Consider the following 17,180-nt stretch of genomic DNA (forward strand, 5'->3'; position numbering starts at 1 on the left):
TGGACAACAAGGTGTCTCACAGGGCTTACTTTGCTTTAGCTTAGCATAGGGACAACTTGCAGAAGATTGATAGCAGGGATAGGGTTCTCCCATCACTCAAAAGATGCTAGCACCCCCACAGGAAAACTCTAGAAGTACAACGCAGCCAGCACAGCTGCACATGTCGCTCTTAAGTTACCTTCATTCGGTTCCTTCAACGTGCTTGCACATCTGTGTAAGTACACCACAGGATAAATGAGATATTTTAGTAACCATGTGGTGTAACTGCAATTCAAATATTTACTGAGACATGCCAACACATGATGTAAAATTTAATACATTTGTAATAAAAAAAAAAGTGCAAATACTGGTTTAATAGAAAATAAGGTGAAATTTAACAAGATTGCTACAGTTTCAAACAAATCTCACTAAGAATGATACAAAATAAACACAAAAGTTATATTCAAACAAAAGTAATTTCCATAAAACAAGGATCACCTCACCTCTGGTTGGAAATGTCATCTCAGAGGTCAAGACAATCGCCAGTTTTTAAAGGGTTTGCATTTTTGATTGTTTGTTAAAGAGCTTATTAGTGACAACACAAGCTGCTACGCTCCCAGTAGTTGTCTCTATCATCTATATGCCATTAAAGTATGTTCTCAATACACGTTTAAACTCTGCTTAGTGATGAGGTAGATCAAAGGGAGTGTGGTGTACAGATTTAAATTGATAGCATCTTTGCACTGCTCCGTCTATCAGATAACTTAAATTGTTTGACACCGGCCAGTGTAAGATTTCATGCAATGACTTACAACCACAAGCTACTAGACAGAGACAAATGGTTCTGGTAAGTGGAAGTGTTGTCACTGCAGTGTTGTGCGGGTAGAACATCTCTGCAGAAACCCAAAGCAGCAGACACCACCAAAAGAAAGCAGTTACACGACAAGCAGTTCATTTTACTGTTCTATTGTTTATTTGTGTGCTTGTTTTGTTTTTCGTTTTGATTTCTTCTTTCCAGCTCTCTGAGGCCCAACTGCCGTCAGAGCCGCTTCTCAGCAGGAGATATATAGGTTATTGGATCCTTTGCTCATAGGCACAGTGGTATTTTTGGCTTGGCAACAGAAGGATAACTAGAATCACTATCTCTCTTGTGACTGATTCTTCTTAAGCATGCAGGATTTTTTGCCTAGGTTCAGCCACACTGCCTCTCAATCTTGCGGTAAGCTTTCAACCCACTCCCCACTGTTGATTTTCCTTCGCTGTTTGATATTAGGTAGGTCTATGAATATAGTCCACCAGATTTACAGCTTCTTCACCAAGCTGTGCAAGCTTCTGTTCCAGCCATTCCTGTTCGTTTATCACATAATCCACTTTAGGGACAAGCGTTTTGCCAAGGAACTTTTATCATTTATTCATTGTCATTGTTACATCTCCACAAGTTTTTGGGGTCATCTTGACTTTGAATTTGGCTTGGGTGTGCACTTTTAGGATCTACTAAAACATTAAAATAAAAGTATCCTTGGTACTTTTCAGTGTGGTGTCGTAGGAGATGGTCATTCTAAGTTGTTGTCTTTTTAACCCTTGTGCTCTCTTATAGGGTCCAGATGACCCCACCCTTATATTGATGGGTGATCCCTTCCATGACAAAGGTGGACAGGATTTTATGTCTATCCAACACATCCTCATGCCCATGTTGCCAAATATTGACGTCTGGTTAAGGACCTCTCCACGTCACGTTTTGGGTGTTCCGAACTCCTTTTTTTACATGCTGCCTATTCGTAAAATCAAGAATCTGCAACCCTCGGGTCGCGGTACCGGATGCAGTACTGGATGTGTATTAGTCCTCAGGACATGTATGGTACCAGTACCCTAACCCAATACCGGTAGCCTAACCTTGACCCGGTATTGGTTCACATCTGATACCACATCTGGTTCGCACCTGGTGCCGAGTCTGGTACCAAATCGGGTCTGGTCTGGTGTTGGGTTAGGGCACAGGTACGGGTTTCGGTATCGGTGCACTACGCACTACCAGCCAGTACATCGAAAAATGATGAATAGGAAATGCCCAAAACATTAAAAAAAAAAATTAATAAAAAAAAAAAATAAATAAGTTTTAGGGGTCCTCAACTCTTGTGCTATCTTATGGGGTCCAGATGACCCGACCTTTTTATTTGTGTGATCCTTCCCATGACAAAGGTGGACAGGATTTTATGCCCGCCACAGACACCAGTGAAGATAAAAAAAATAATTGGAAAAGTGCAGTGCATTGTCTTGTAGGGTCCAGATGACCCCACATTTAATATTAACAAGCCTAGGATAGCACAGGGGTTAAGCAATTATTAATCATCAAACCAACACACCTTCCTTGTCTATTAGTCTGCTAACTAATCACTTTTCAGTCAAAACCTGCATTTGTGTATCCACTCATGCAGGACTGTCAAAGAGCTGTCAAAGCAGTTCTATCAGATTGTAGGGTGGACCATTAAAGCATGCCGATACTTCATTGGGTTATAAACATTTTATCACCAAAGCTAACTAATTATCAACATTTATGACCAGCAGCTCTATACAAACTAGGGCAGCAATTATGTATATAGATGGTGTTTTGCTATCAGTGTCTTGTAGAGTGATCAAACTACACCAGAAATCCTCACAATCATTCAGTATGAGACTAGGTTCAACACATTTTTTAAGTCATTTTTAGACCCAATTTCAGTATACTTTTTAATAATATAACAATTTATTCTACTATGTAAAGCATAGCTCTTTTATACCCAACATTGATGAACACATAGAAAAACTGTTAACTGACAAAAGTAATCATTGGGGGCATAAAAAGTCTTAGTGGGCTGTGAATGAATATTGCTAAAGGTGGATACTGAATTTATGAATGAAAAATAAACTCAATTGCTCTTTTACATTTACTGCTTTTCAAATTAAAAAAACTCCAAATTACATTCATTGACAATTTTTATGTTTCCTTCAGCAATGGAATCAAATCAAATTCTGCCTCTCTGTCATCATGGTTTTATGAAAAAGTTTCGAAAAATTTCCCATGTGGTTAATACTTGAATGGTATTTTTTCACCATGACTACATGCTTCAATGGAATCCTCAAGTTGCAGTGAAATTGCAAAAATTATATTTGCATTTAAGTACCCAAAGGTTAATTGGTTTGGAATTGCCACTGAGAACCAATCCGTCCACTTTTATCAGAAAAGCTTAGTCTCAGTGAGAACCCATTTTAGTATTCCACCATGCTGCTGGATTTTACAATTGCTCACCACTTAGCCCAATCCCGTTCAACCTATATCAAATTCACTCAGCTTAGTGAGTTTTATGGTGGAGTGAAGGTCAAATTCACAGGAGGTAAGTGATTTTGATCTGCAGCACTAAATCCTGTAACAAAAAGGTGCTTAAGAAAATGCAATGTGTGGGTGTCCTTTCTTTCAATTTACTCTGGAAAAGTACCATTAAGGTAAATGCAATGACAAAAGCCAGCATGTAAAATCACTTAAAAAAGCTGCAAGGAACCTGGTGGATTTGCAGATCACTTAACTCCTCTCCATGAGTGTGACATTTATGGTTTTGATTGAAATCTTTGCACAGTTAAATGACTATTAAAGTTTGCATATATAATAATAAAGTCCCCTTGCAACTGCTTTACCAAACAGTGAAACAGGCAAACTGTTCCATTAAGTTTTATTCCTCCAACCCCCAGAGATTTGGGACCTTCCTATATCATATGGTGGGAAAGTGAAAAAAAAAAAACAAGTAAATAAAGTACTAATGAGGTCAAAACCTTTTTGTGTGTATATGGTGCAAGCAACTCTTTAAATAAACACAGGCAAAAAAGGCACCAGGCTGTACCTGAATTCTGACATATTGTAATTATCCTGTTGCAGTACTGCTCTCTCTGGCTTGAGCACCTCTGAACTACCGGGGTTAAGTTATAAAAAGAATAGGCTAAAAAAAAAATAGTAAGCCCCAATTTTGTGTTATGACTGGGGCTGTGGATCATCACTTAGGTGGTGATCCGATTCAATTCACGAATCAAGAGCAACGATTCACGAGTTGAACCACGATTTTTACTTTTTATTATAATGTTTATTGCTATGTGTATGTCTATTTACTTGATGGATGAAAATTGAAATTATTTGTATTTAATAATCATTTATACCTTTATTTAGAACAGGAGATCAGAATCAACAAAACTGAAAAAAACCCACTAAGATTCAGATAAAAAGAAATTTTGTTTGTCATTTTAAACATTTGTTTGTCAATCTTCTGGTTCAGCAGTAAAACAACATAAAAGGATAAAAATGATGGCCGCCGGCTGCTTGTATCCTTGCTGATCAGCTCTCTTTCAATATATCAAAAATCTCAAAGAACTATTAACATCTTCTACTATAAATGACTAAATCTTGTAAGGATACATTTGATGACAATTTGGACTACGTCATTTTTGGAATCTGGATAATATTGAAAGACTTTGTAGGTTCATGCCGAAAGAAAGGCCTACTGCAGGAACATCATCATCTTGATCACAAAAATGGCTAAAAACTTAGCAAAGGACATAGAAGAAGTAAAACAATCCCTGAATTGTACGTCAGAAGAAATGAGTAAAGTGGTGGAGCAGCAGATGGACTTACTGAAGGAAGTAAAACAACTGAAAAAGGTCATTGAAGATAAAGACAAGTAAATTGAACATCTGGAAAACAGAGTGGAGCAATTGGAGCAATACTCCAGAATGGAGAATGTGGTGATATCTGGACTGGTAACCAAATATCGTTCCTATGCCAGGGTCACTGCAGAACCCACTGAGGGGGAGGATGCTCCACCAGGTGAACTGCTCACACTCGAACAACAAGTTACTGCATTTTTGAGCACCAAAGACATTGTTGTTGACAGTAAAGCTATAGCTGCATGTCACACAATTCCTCAAAAACAGTTCAAAAGACAGAACATCGTCATCCGATTTGTCAGCAGAAAAAGTAAAAATGACCTGCTGAAAGTTGCCAAAAAGCTTAAGGGTACTGGTGTCTTCATAAATGAGCACCTGACAAAGAGAAACGCAGAAATTGCTTACCAAGTAAGAATTCTAAAAAAGGAAAAAAAAAAAAAAACACAGGACACTTGGACAAGGAACTGCAAAAGGAACTGCAGGCCTAAGGATTTTTGCAAAGCACTTTGCAAAACATAGCAACGCATTGCAAAGCCCTGCAAAGCCTTGCAAAGCTGTGCAAAGCCCTGCAGAAACCTGAAAAGCCTTGCAAAGGCTTGCAAAGCCTTGCAAACCTTTGCAAAGCCATGCCAAGCCTAAGGATTTTTGCAAAGCACTTTGCAAAACAAAGTAGAGCATTGCAAAGCATTGCAAAGCCTTGCAAAGCTTTGCAAAGCTTTGCAAAGCTGTGCAAAGCCCTGCAAAGCCTTGCAGACATTTGAGACAAATATTTGCAAAAGGCTTTTGGCTTTGGCAAACCTTTGCAAAGTCATGCAAAGCCTAAGGATTTTTGCAAAGCACTTTGCAAAACATAGCAACGCATTGCAAAGCACTGCAAAGCCTTGCAAAGCTGTGCAAAGCCCTGCAAAGACTTGCAAACCATTGCAAAGCCTTGCACAGGCTTGCAAAGCCTAGCAAACCTTTGGAAAGCCATGCAAAGCCTAAGGATTTTTGCAAAGCACTTTGCAAAACAAAGGAGAGCATTGCAAAGCATTGCAAAGCTTTGCAAGGCTGTGCAAAGTCCTGCAAAAACTTGCAAAGGCTTGCAAAGCTTTGCAAAGCCTTGCAAACCTTTGGAAAGCCATGCAAAGCCTAAGGATTTTTGCAAAGCACTTTGCAAAACAAAGGAGAGCATTGCAAAACATAGCAAAGCATTGCAAAGCTGTGCAAAGCCCTGCAAAGCCTTGCAAAGCCTTGTGTAGCCTTGCAAAAGCTTGCACAGCCTTGCGAGCCTTTGCATAGCCATGCAAAGCCTAAGCATTTTTGCAAAGCACTTTGCAAAACATAGTAGAGCATTGCAAAGCATTGCAAAGCATTGCAAAGCATTGCAAAGCCTTGCAAAGCTTTGCAAAGTTGTGCAAAGCCCGGCAGAGCCTTGCAAAGCCTTGCAAACCTTTGCAAAGCAATGCAAAGCCTAAGGATTTTTGCAAAGCACTTTGCAAAACATAGCAACGCTTCGCAAAGCACTGCAAAGCCTTGCAAAGCCTTGCAAAGTTGTGCAAAGCCTGGCAAAGCCTTGCATAGCCTTGCAAACCTTTGCAAAGCCATGCAAAGCCTATGGACTGATGCAAAGCACTCTGCAAAACATAGGAGAGCATTACAAAGCCTTGCAAAACTTTGCAAAGCTTTACAAAGCTTTGCAAAGCTTTGCAAAGCTCTGCAAAGCCTAAGGTTTTTTCCACAGCACTTTGCAAAACATAGCAAAGCCTTGCAAAGCATTGCAAAACTCTGCAAAGCTCTGCAAAGAATTGCAAAGCCTTGAAAAGCCCTGCAAAGCCTTGCAAAGCCTTGCAAACCCATGCAAAGCCTTGCAAAGCCTTGCAAACCTTTGCAAAGACATGCAAAGCCTAAGCATTTTTGCAAAGCACTTTGCAAAACATAGGAGAGGATTGCAAATCATTGCAAAGCTTTGCAAAGCCCTGCAGAGCTTTGCAAAGCCTTGCAAAGACTTGCAAAGCAATGCAAAGCCCTGCAAAGCCTTGCAAACCCATGCAAAGCCTTGCAAACCTTTGCAAAGTCATGCAAAGCCTAAGCATTTTTGCAAAGCCCTTTGCCAAACATAGGAGAGGATTGCAAATCATTGCAAAGCTTTGCAAAGCCCTGCAGAGCCTTGAAAAGCCTTGCAAAGGCTTGCAAAGCCTTGCATAGCCTTGCAAACCGTTGCAAAGCCTAAGGATTGTTGCAAAGCACTTTGCAAAACAGCAAAGCATTGCAAAGCATTGCAAAGCATTGCAAAGCATTGCAAAGCATTGCAAAGCATTGCAAAGCATTGCAAAGCATTGCAAATCATTGCAATGCATTGCAAAGCATTGCAAAGTCCTGCAAAGCCTTCCAAAGCATTGCAAAGCCCTGCAAAGCCTTGCAAAGCCTTGCAAACCCATGCAAAGCCTTGCAAACCTTTGCAAAGCCATGCAAAGCCTAAGCATTTTTGCAAAGCACTTTGCAAAACATAGGAGAGGATTGCAAATCATTGCAAAGCTTTGCAAAGCCCTGCACGGCCTTGCAAAGCCTTGCATAGCCTTGCAAACCTTTGCAAAGCTTTGCAAAGCCTAAAGATTGTTGCAAAGCACTTTGCAAAACAGCAAAGAATTGCAAAGCATTGCAAAGCATTGCAAATCATTGCAATGAATTGCAAAGTCCTGCAAAGCCTTCCAAAGCATTGCAAAGCCCTGCAAAGACTTGCAAAGCTTTGCAAAGGCTTGCAAAGCCCTGCAAAGCCTTGCAAAGCCTTGCAAAGCCTTGCAAAGCCTTGCAAACCCATGCAAAGCCTTGCAAACCTTTGCAAAGCCATGCAAAGCCTAAGCATTTTTGCAAAGCACTTTGCAAAACATAGGAGAGGATTGCAAATCATTGCAAAGCTTTGCAAAGCCCTGGAGAGCCTTGCAAAGCCTGGCAAAGCCTTGCAAAGCCTTGCAAACCTATGCAAAGGCCTGCAAAGGCCTGCAAAGCCTTGCAAAGCCTTGCAAAGCCATGCAAACCCATGCAAAGCCTTGCAAACCTTTGCAAAGTCATGCAAAGCCTAAGCATTTTTGCAAAGCCCTTTGCAAAACATAGGAGAGGATTGCAAATCATTGCAAAGCTTTGCAAAGCCCTGCAGAGCCTTGCAAAGCCTTGCAAAGGCTTACAAAGCCTTGCATAGCCTTGCAAACCTTTGCAAAGCCTAATGATTGTTACAAAGCACTTTGCAAAACAGCAAAGCATTGCAAAGCATTGCAATGCATTGCAAAGCATTGCAAAGTCCTGCAAAGCCTTCCAAAGCATTGCAAAGCCCTGCAAAGACTTGCAAAGCTTTGCAAAGCCTTGCAAAGCCCTGCAAAGCCTTGCAAAGCCTTGCAAACCCATGCTAAGCCTTGCAAACCTTTGCATAGCCATGCAAAGCCTTGCAAACCTTTGCATAGCCATGCAAAGCCTAAACATTTTTGCAAAGCACTTTGTAAACATAGGAGAGGATTGCAAATCATTGCAAAGCTTTGCAAAGCCCTGCAGAGCCTTGCAAAGACTTGCAAAGGCTTGCAAAGCCTGCAAAGCCTTGCAAACCCATGAAAAGCCTTGCAAACCTTTGCAAAGCCATGCAAAGCCTAAGCATTTTTGCAAAGCACTTGCAAAACATAGGAGAGGATTGCAAATCATTGCAAAGCTTTGCAAAGCCCTGGAGAGCCTTGCAAAGCCTTGCATAGCCTTGCAAACCTTTGCAAAGGCCTGCAAAGGCCTGTAAAGCCTTGCAAAGCCATGCAAACCCATGCAAAGCCTTGCAAACCTTTGCAAAGCTAAGCAAAGCCTACGCATTTTTGCAAAGCCCTTTCCTAAACATAGGAGAGAATTGAAAATCATTGCAAAGCTTTGCAAAGCCCTGCAGAGCCTTGCAAAGCCTTGCAAAGGCTTGCGAAACCTTGCATGGCCTTGCAAACCTTTGCAAAGCTTTGCAAAGCCTAAGGATTGTTNAACCCATGCAAAGCCTTGCAAACCTTTGCAAAGCCAAGAAAAGCCTAAGCATTTTTGCAAAGCCCTTTGCTAAACATAGGAGAGGATTGCAAATCATTGCAAAAATTTGCAAAGCCCTGCAGAGCCTTGTAAAGCCTTGCAAAGCTTTGCAAAGCCTAAGGATTGTTGCAAAGCACTTTGCAAAACAGAAAAGCATTGCCAAGCATTGCAAATCTTTGCAATGCATTGCAAAGCATTGCAAAGTCCTGCAAAGCCTTCCAAAGCATTGCAAAGCCCTGCAAAGCCTTGCAAAGCCTTGCAAACCCATGCAAAGCCTTGCAAACCTTTGCAAAGCCATGCAAAGCCTAAGCATTTTTGCAAAGCCCTTTGCAAAACATAGGAGAGGATTGCAAATCATTGCAAAGCTTTGCAAAGCCCTGCAGAGCCTTGCAAAGCCTTGCAAAGGCTTGCAAAGCCTTGCATAGCCTTGCAAACCTTTGCAAAGCTTTGCAAAGCCTAAGGATTGTTGCAAAGCACTTTGCAAAACAGCAAAGCATTGCAAAGCATTGCAAAGCATTGCAAATCATTGCAATGCATTGCAAGGCATTGCAAAGCATTGCAAAGCCTTTCAAATTATTGCAAAGCCCTGCAAAGCCCTGCAAAGCCTTGCAAACCCATGCAAAGCCTTGCAAACCTTTGAAAAGCCATGCAAACCTTTGCAAAGCCATGCAAAGCCTAAGCATTTTTGCAAAGCCCTTTGCAAAACATAGGAGAGGATTGCAAATCATTGCAAAGCTTTGCAAAGCCCTGCAGGGCCTTGCAAAGCCTTGCAAAGCCTTGCAAAGCCTTGCAAACCTTTGCAAAGCTTTGCAAAGCCTAAGGATTGTTGCAAAGCACTTTGCAAAACAGCAAAGCATTGCAAAGCATTGCAAAGCATTGCAAATCTTTGCAATGCATTGCAAAGCATTGCAAAGTCCTGCAAAGCCTTCCAAAGCATTGCAAAGCCCTGCAAAGACTTGCAAAGCTTTGCAAAGGCTTGCAAAGCCCTGCAAAGCCTTGGAAAGCCTTGCAAACACATGCAAAGCCTTGCAAACCTTTGCACAGCCATGCAAAGCCTAAGCATTTTTGCAAAGCACTTTGTAAAACATAGGAGAGGATTGCAAATCATTGCAAAGCTTTGCAAAGCCCTGCAGGGCCTTGCAAAGCCTTGCAAAGCCTTGCAAACCCATGCAAAGCCTTGCAAACCTTTGCATAGCCATGCAAAGCCTAAGCATTTTTGCAAAGCCCTTTGCACAACATAGGAGAGGATTGCAAATCATTGCAAAGCTTTGCAAAGCCCTGCAGAGCCATGCAAAAGCCTGCAAAGCCTTGCATAGCCTTGCAAACCTTTGCAAAGCGTTGCAAAGCCTAAGGATTGTTGCAAAGCACTTTGCAAAACAGCAAAGCATTGCAAAGCATTGCAAATCATTGCAATGCATTGCAAGGCATTGCAAAGCCCTGCAAAGCCTTGCAAAGCCTTGCAAACCTTTGAAAAGCCATGCAAACCTTTGCAANCCCATGCAAAGCCTTGCAAACCTTTGCAAAGCCATGCAAAGCCTAATCAAAACATAGGAGAGGATTGCAAATCATTGCAAAGCTTTGCAAAGCCCTGCAAAGACCTGCAAAGCCTTGCAGAGCCATGCAAAAGCCTGCAAAGCCTTGCATAGCCTTGCAAACCTTTGCAAAGCTTTGCAAAGCCTAAGGATTGTTGCAAAGCACTTTACAAAACAGCAAAGCATTGCAAAGCATTGCAAAGCATTGCAAATCATTGCAATGCATTGCAAGGCATTGCAAAATCCTGCAAAGCCTTTCAAATTATTGCAAAGCCCTGCAAAGCCTTGCAAAGCCTTGCAAACCCATGCAAAGCCTTGCAAACCTTTGCAAAGCCATGCAAACCTTTGCAAAGCCATGCAAAGCCTAAGCATTTTTGCAAAGCCCTTTGCAAAACATAGGAGAGGATTGCAAATCATTGCAAAGCTTTGCAAAGCCCTGCAGAGCCTTGCAAAGCCTTGCAAAGGCTTGCAAAGCCTTGCATAGCCTTGCAAACCTTTGCAAAGCTTTGCAAAGCCTAAGGATTGTTGCAAAGCACTTTGCAAAACAGCAAAGCATTGCAAAGCATTGCAAATCATTGCAATGCATTGCAAAGCATTGCAAAGTCCTGCAAAGCCTTCCAAAGCATTGCAAAGCCCTGCAAAGACTTGCAAAGCTTTGCAAAGGCTTGCAAAGCCCTGCAAAGCCTTGCAAAGCATTGCAAAGCCTTGCAAAGCCTTGCAAACCCATGCAAAGCCTTTCAAACCTTTGCAAAGCCATGCAAACCTTTGCAAAGCCATGCAAAGCCTAAGCATTTTTGCAAAGCCCTTTGCAAAACATAGGAGAGGATTGCAAATCATTGCAAAGCTTTGCAAAGCCCTGCAGAGCCTTGCAAAGCCTTACAAAGGCTTGCAAAGCCTTGCATAGCCTTCCAAACCTTTGCAAAGCCTAAGGATTGTTACAAAGCACTTTGCAAAGCANTTGCAAAGCATTGCAAAGTCCTGCAAAGCCTTCCAAAGCATTGCAAAGTCCTGCAAAGACTTGCAAAGCTTTGCAAAGGCTTGAAAGCCCTGCAAAGCCTTGCAAAGCCTTGCAAACCCATGCAATGCCTTGCAAACCTTTGGATAGCCATGCAAAGCCTAAGCATTTTTGCAAAGCACTTTGTAAAACATAGGAGAGGATTGCAAATCATTGCAAAGCTTTGCAAAACCCTGCAGAGCCTTGCAAAGCCTTGCAAAGGCTTGCAAAGCCTTGCATAGCCTTGCAAACCTTTGCAAAGCTTTGCAAAGCCTAAGGATTGTTGCAAACCACTTTGCAAAACAGCAAAGCATTGCAGAGAGTTGCAAAGCATTGCAATGCATTGCAAAGCATTGCAAAGAATTGCAAAGCATTGCAATGCATTGCAAAGTCCTGTAAAGCCTTCCAAAGCATTGCAAAGCCCTGCAAAGACTTGCAAAGCTTTGCAAAGGCGTGCAAAGCCCTGCAAAGCCTTGCAAAGCCCTGCAAAGCCTTGCAAAGCCTTGCAAACCCATGCAAAGCCTCGCAAACCTTTGCATAGCCATGTAAAGCCTAAGCATTTTTGCAAAGCACTTTGTAAAAAATATGAGAGGATTGCAAATCATTGCAAAGCTTTGCAAAGCCCTGCAGAGCCTNATTGCAAAGCTTTGCAAAGCCCTGTAGAGCCTTGCAAAGCCTTGCAAAGCCTTGCATAGCCTTGTAAACCTTTGCAAAGGCCTGCAAAGGCCTGCAAAGCCTTGCAAAGCCTTGCAAAGCCTTGCAAAGCCATGCAAACCCATGCAAAGCCTTGCAAACCTTTGCAAAGCCAAGCAAAGCCTAAGCATTTTTGCAAAGCCCTTTGCTAAACATAGGAGAGGATTGCAAAGCATTGCAAAGCTTTGCAAAGCCCTGCAGAGCCTTGCAAAGCCTTGCAAAGGCTTGCAAAACCTTGCATAGCCTTGCAAACTTTTGCAAAGCTTTGCAAAGCCTAAGGATTGTTGCAAAGCACTTTGCAAATCAGCAAAGCATTGCAAAGCATTGCAAATCTTTGCAATGCATTGCAAAGTCCTGCAAAACCTTCCAAAGCATTGCAAAGCCCTGCAAAGCCTTGCAAACCCATGCAAAGCCTTTCAAACCTTTGCAAAGCCATGCAAACCTTTGCAAAGCCATGCAAAGCCTAAGCATTTTTGCAAAGCCCTTTGCAAAACATAGGAGAGGATTGCAAATCATTGCAAAGCTTTGCAAAGCCCTGCAGAGCCTTGCAAAGCATTGCAAAGCATTGCAATGCATTACAAAGTCCTGCAAAGCCTTCCAAAGCATTGCAAAGCCCTGCAAAGACTTGCAAAGCTTTGCAAAGGCTTGCGAAGCCCTGCAAAGCCTTGCAAAGCCTTGCAAAGCCTTGCAAACCCATGCAAAGCCTTGCAAACCTTTGCATAGCCATGCAAAGCCTAAGCATTTTTGCAAAGCACTTTGTAAAACATAGGAGAGGATTGCAAATCATTGCAAAGCTTTGCAAAGCCCTGCAGAGCCTTGCAAAGCCTTGCAAAGGCTTGCAAAACCTTGCATAGCCTTGCAAACCTTTGCAAAGCTTTGCAAAGCCTAAGGATTGTTGCAAAGCACTTTGCAAAACAGCAAAGCATTGCAAAGCATTGCAAAGCATTGCAAAGCATTGCAAAGCATTGCAAAGCATTGCAAAGCATTGCAAATCATTGCAATGCATTGCAAAGCATTGCAAAGTCCTTTGCAAAGCCTTCCAAAGCATTGCAAAGCCCTGCAAAGACTTGCAAAGCTTTGCAAGGCTTGCAAAGACCTGCAAAGCCTTGCAAAGCCTTGCAAAGCCTTGCAAACCCATGCAAAGCCTTGCAAACCTTTGCATAGCCATGCAAAGCCTTGCAAACCTTTGCATAGCCATGCAAAGCCTAAGCATTTTTGCAAAGCACTTTGTAAAACATAGGAGAGGATTGCAAATCATTGCAAAGCTTTGCAAAGCCCTGCAGAGCCTTGCAAAGCCTTGCAAAGGCTTGCAAAACCTTGCATAGCCTTGCAAACCTTTGCAAAGCTTTGCAAAGCCTAAGGATTGTTGCAAAGCACTTTGCAAAACAGCAAAGCATTGCAAAGCATTGCAAATCTTTGCAATGCATTGCAAAGCATTGCAAAGTCCTACAAAGCCTTCCAAAGCATTGCAAAGCCCTGCAAAACCTTGCAAAGCCTTGCAAAGCCTTGCAAACCCATGCAAAGCCTTGCAAACCTTTGCAAAGCCATGCAAACCTTTGCAAAGCCATGCAAAGCCTAAGCATTTTTGCAAAGCCCTTTGCTAAACATAGGAGAGGATTGCAAATCATTGCAAAGCTTTGCAAAGCCCTGCAGAGCCTTGCAAAGCCTTGCAAAGGCTTGCAAAACCTTGCATAGCCTTGCAAACCTTTGCAAAGCTTTGCAAAGCCTAAGGATTGTTGCAAAGCACTTTGCAAAACAGCAAAGCATTGCAAAGCATTGCAAAGCATTGCAAAGCATTGCAAATCATTGCAATGCATTGCAAAGCATTGCAAAGCCCTGCAAAGACTTGCAAAGCCTTGCAAAGGCTTGCAAAACCTTGCATAGCCTTGCAAACCTTTACAAAGCTTTGCAAAGCCTAAGGATTGTTGCAAAGCACTTTGCAAAACAGCAAAGCATTGCAGAGCATTGCAAAGCATTGCAAAGCATTGCAAAGCATTGCAAAGCATTGCAAATCATTGCAATGCATTGCAAAGTCCTGCAAAGCCTTCCAAAGCATTGCAAAGCCCTGCAAAGCCTTGCAAAGCCTTGCAAACCCATGCAAAGCCTTGCAAACCTTTGCAAAGCCATGCAAAGCCTAAGCATTTTTGCAAAGCACTTTGCAAAACATAGGAGAGGATTGCAAATCATTGCAAAGCTTTGCAAAGCCCTGCAGAGCCATGCAAAAGCCTGCAAAGCCTTGCATAGCCTTGCAAACCTTTGCAAAGCTTTGCAAAGCCTATGGATTGTTGCAAAGCACTTTGCAAAACAGCAAAGCATTGCAAAGCATTGCAAATCATTGCAATGCATTGCAAAGCATTGCAAAGCCCTGCAAAGCCTTGCAAACCCATGCAAAGCCTTGCAAACCTTTGAAAAGCCTAGCAAACCTTTGCAAAGCCATGCAAAGCCTAAGCATTTTTGCAAAGCCCTTTGCAAAACATAGGAGAGGATTGCAAATCATTGCAAAGCTTTGCAAAGCTTTGCAAAGCCCTGCAGAGCCTTGCAAAGGCTTGCAAAGGCTTGCATAGCCTTGCAAACCTTTGCAAAGCTTTGCAAAGCCTAAGGATTGTTGCAAAGCACTTTGCAAAACAGCAAAGCATTGCAAAGCATTGCAAATCATTGCAATGCATTGCAAAGCATTGCAAAGTCCTGCAAAGCCTTCCAAAGCATTGCAAAGCCCTGCAAAGACTTGCAAAGCTTTGCAAAGGCTTGCAAAGCCCTGCAAAGCTTTGCAAAGCCTGCAAAGCCTTGCAAACCCATGCAAAGCCTTGCAAACCTTTGCAAAGCCATGCAAAGCCTAAGCATTTTTTCAAAGCACTTTGCAAAACATAGGAGAGGATTGCAAATCATTGCAAAGCTTTGCAAAGCCCAGCAGAGCCTTGCAAAGCCTTGCAAAAGCTTGCAAAGCCTTGCATAGCCTTGCAAAGCGTTGCAAAGCTTTGCAAAGCCTAGGGATTGTTGCAAACCACTTTGCAAAACAGCAAAGCATTGCAGAGCATTGCAAATCATTGCAATGCATTGCAAAGCATTGCAAAGTCCTGCAAAGCCTTCCAAAGCATTGCAAAGCCCTGCAAAGACTTGCAAAGCTTTGCAAAGGCTTGCAAAGCTCTGCAAAGCCTTGCAAAGCCTTGCAAAGACTTGCATAGCCTTGCAAACCTTTGCAAAGGCTTGCAAAGCCTTGTAAAGCCTTGCAAAACCTTTGCAAAGCCATGCAAAGCCCTTTGCAAAACATAGGAGAGGATTGCAAATCATTGAAAAGCCTTGCAAAGCCCTGCAGAGCCTTGCAAAGCCCTGCAAAGGCTTGCAAAGCCTTGCATAGCCTTGCAAACCATTGCAAAGCTTTGCAAAGCCTAAGGATTGTTGCAAAGCACTTTGCAAAGCCTAAGGATTGTTGCAAAGCACTTTGCAAAACAGCAAAGCATTGCAAAGCATTGCAAATCATTGCAAATCATTGCAATGAATTGCAAAGCATTGCAAAGTCCTGCAAAGCCTTCCAAAGCATTGCAAAGCCTTGCAAAGCCTTGCAAAGCCTTGCAAAGCCTTGCAAACCCATGCAAAGCCTTGCAAACCTTTGCAAAGCCATGCAAAGCCTAAGCATTTTTGCAAAGCCCTTTGCAAAACATAGGAGAGGATTGCAAATCATTGCAAAGCTTTGCAAAGCTTTGCAAAGCCCTGCAGAGCCTTGCAAAGGCTTGCAAAGGCTTGCATAGCCTCGCAAACCTTTGCAAAGCTTGGCAAAGCCTAAGGATTGTTGCAAAGCACTTTGCAAAACAGCAAAGCATTGCAAAGCATTGCAAAGCATTGCAAAGCATTGCAAATCATTGCAATGCATTGCAAAGCATTGCAAAGTCCTGCAAAGCCTTCCAAAGCATTGCAAAGCCCTGCAAAAACTTGCAAAGCTTTGCAAAGGCTTGCAAAGCCCTGCAAAGCCTTGCAAAGCCTGCAAAGCCTTGCAAACCCATGCAAAGCCTTGCAAACCTTTGCAAAGTCATGCAAAGCCTAAGCATTTTTTCAAAGCACTTTGCAAAACATAGGAGAGGATTGCAAATCATTGCAAAGCTTTGCAAAGCCCTGCTGAGCCTTGCAAAGCCTTGCAAAACCTTGCATAGCCTTGCAAACCTTTGCAAAGCTTTGCAAAGCATTGCAAAGTCCTGCAAAGCCTTCCGAAGCATTGCAAACCTTTGCAAAGCTTTGCAAAGCCTAAGGATTGTTGCAAAGCACTTTGAAAAACAGCAAAGCATTGCAAAGCATTGCAAAGTCCTGCAAAGCCTTCCAAAGCATTGCAAAGCCTTGCAAATCCCTGCAAAGCCTTGCAAAGCACTGCAAAGCTATGCAAAGCCTTAAAAGCCTTGCAAAGCCTTGCATAGCCTTGCAAAACCTTGCAAAGCTTTGCAAACATTTGCAAAGCCCTGCAAAGCCTAAGCATTTTTGCAAAGCACTTTCCAAAACATAGGAGAGCATTGCAAATCATTGCAAAGCTTTGCAAAGCCCTGCAGAGCCTTGCAAAGGCTTGCAAAGCCTTGCATAGCCTTGCAAACCTTTGCAAAGCCAAACAAAGCCTAAGGATTGTTGCAAAGCTCTTTGCAAAACAGCAAAGCATTGCAAAGCATTGCAAATCATTGCAATGCATTGCAAAGCCTTCCAAAGCATTGCAAAGCCCTGCAAAGTCTAAGGATTTTTTCAAAGCACTTTGCAAAACATAGCAACGCATTGCAAAGCATCCCAAGGCCCTGCAAATCCTTGCAAAGCCATGCAAAGCTGTGCAAAGCCCTGCAAAGCCTTGCAAAGCTTTGCAAAGCCTTGCAAAATTTTGCAAAGCTGTTCAAAGCATTGTAAACTTGTGCAAACATCTTTGCAAGCATTTGCAAATATTTGCAAGGCCAAAAGCCTTATTGCAAAGCCTTGCAAAGTCCAGCAAATGTGAAATATTAGTGATATTTTGTGATTGGATACTGATATATCCTGTAGGTATGACGTACCACAAATGCAGTTTCTTCGGTTTTTAAGCAAACATACTACTTGAAATACTTTTTCAACTCTGGCCTTTTGTCTTTGTGCAAAAATTTCTTGAACTGCTTTTTTCAGTTGATGCCAAAATATGCCCAAAAAGCACTTTTTTGGGGCTGTGGATCATCACTTAGGTGGCGATCCGATTCGATTCACGTATCAAGAGCAACGATTCACGAGTTGAACCACGATTCCTACTTTTTATTATAATGTTTATTGCGATGTGTATGTCTATT

Source organism: Oryzias melastigma, linkage group LG13 (assembly GCF_002922805.2).
Source record: "Oryzias melastigma strain HK-1 linkage group LG13, ASM292280v2, whole genome shotgun sequence".
Lineage (NCBI taxonomy): Eukaryota > Metazoa > Chordata > Actinopteri > Beloniformes > Adrianichthyidae > Oryzias > Oryzias melastigma.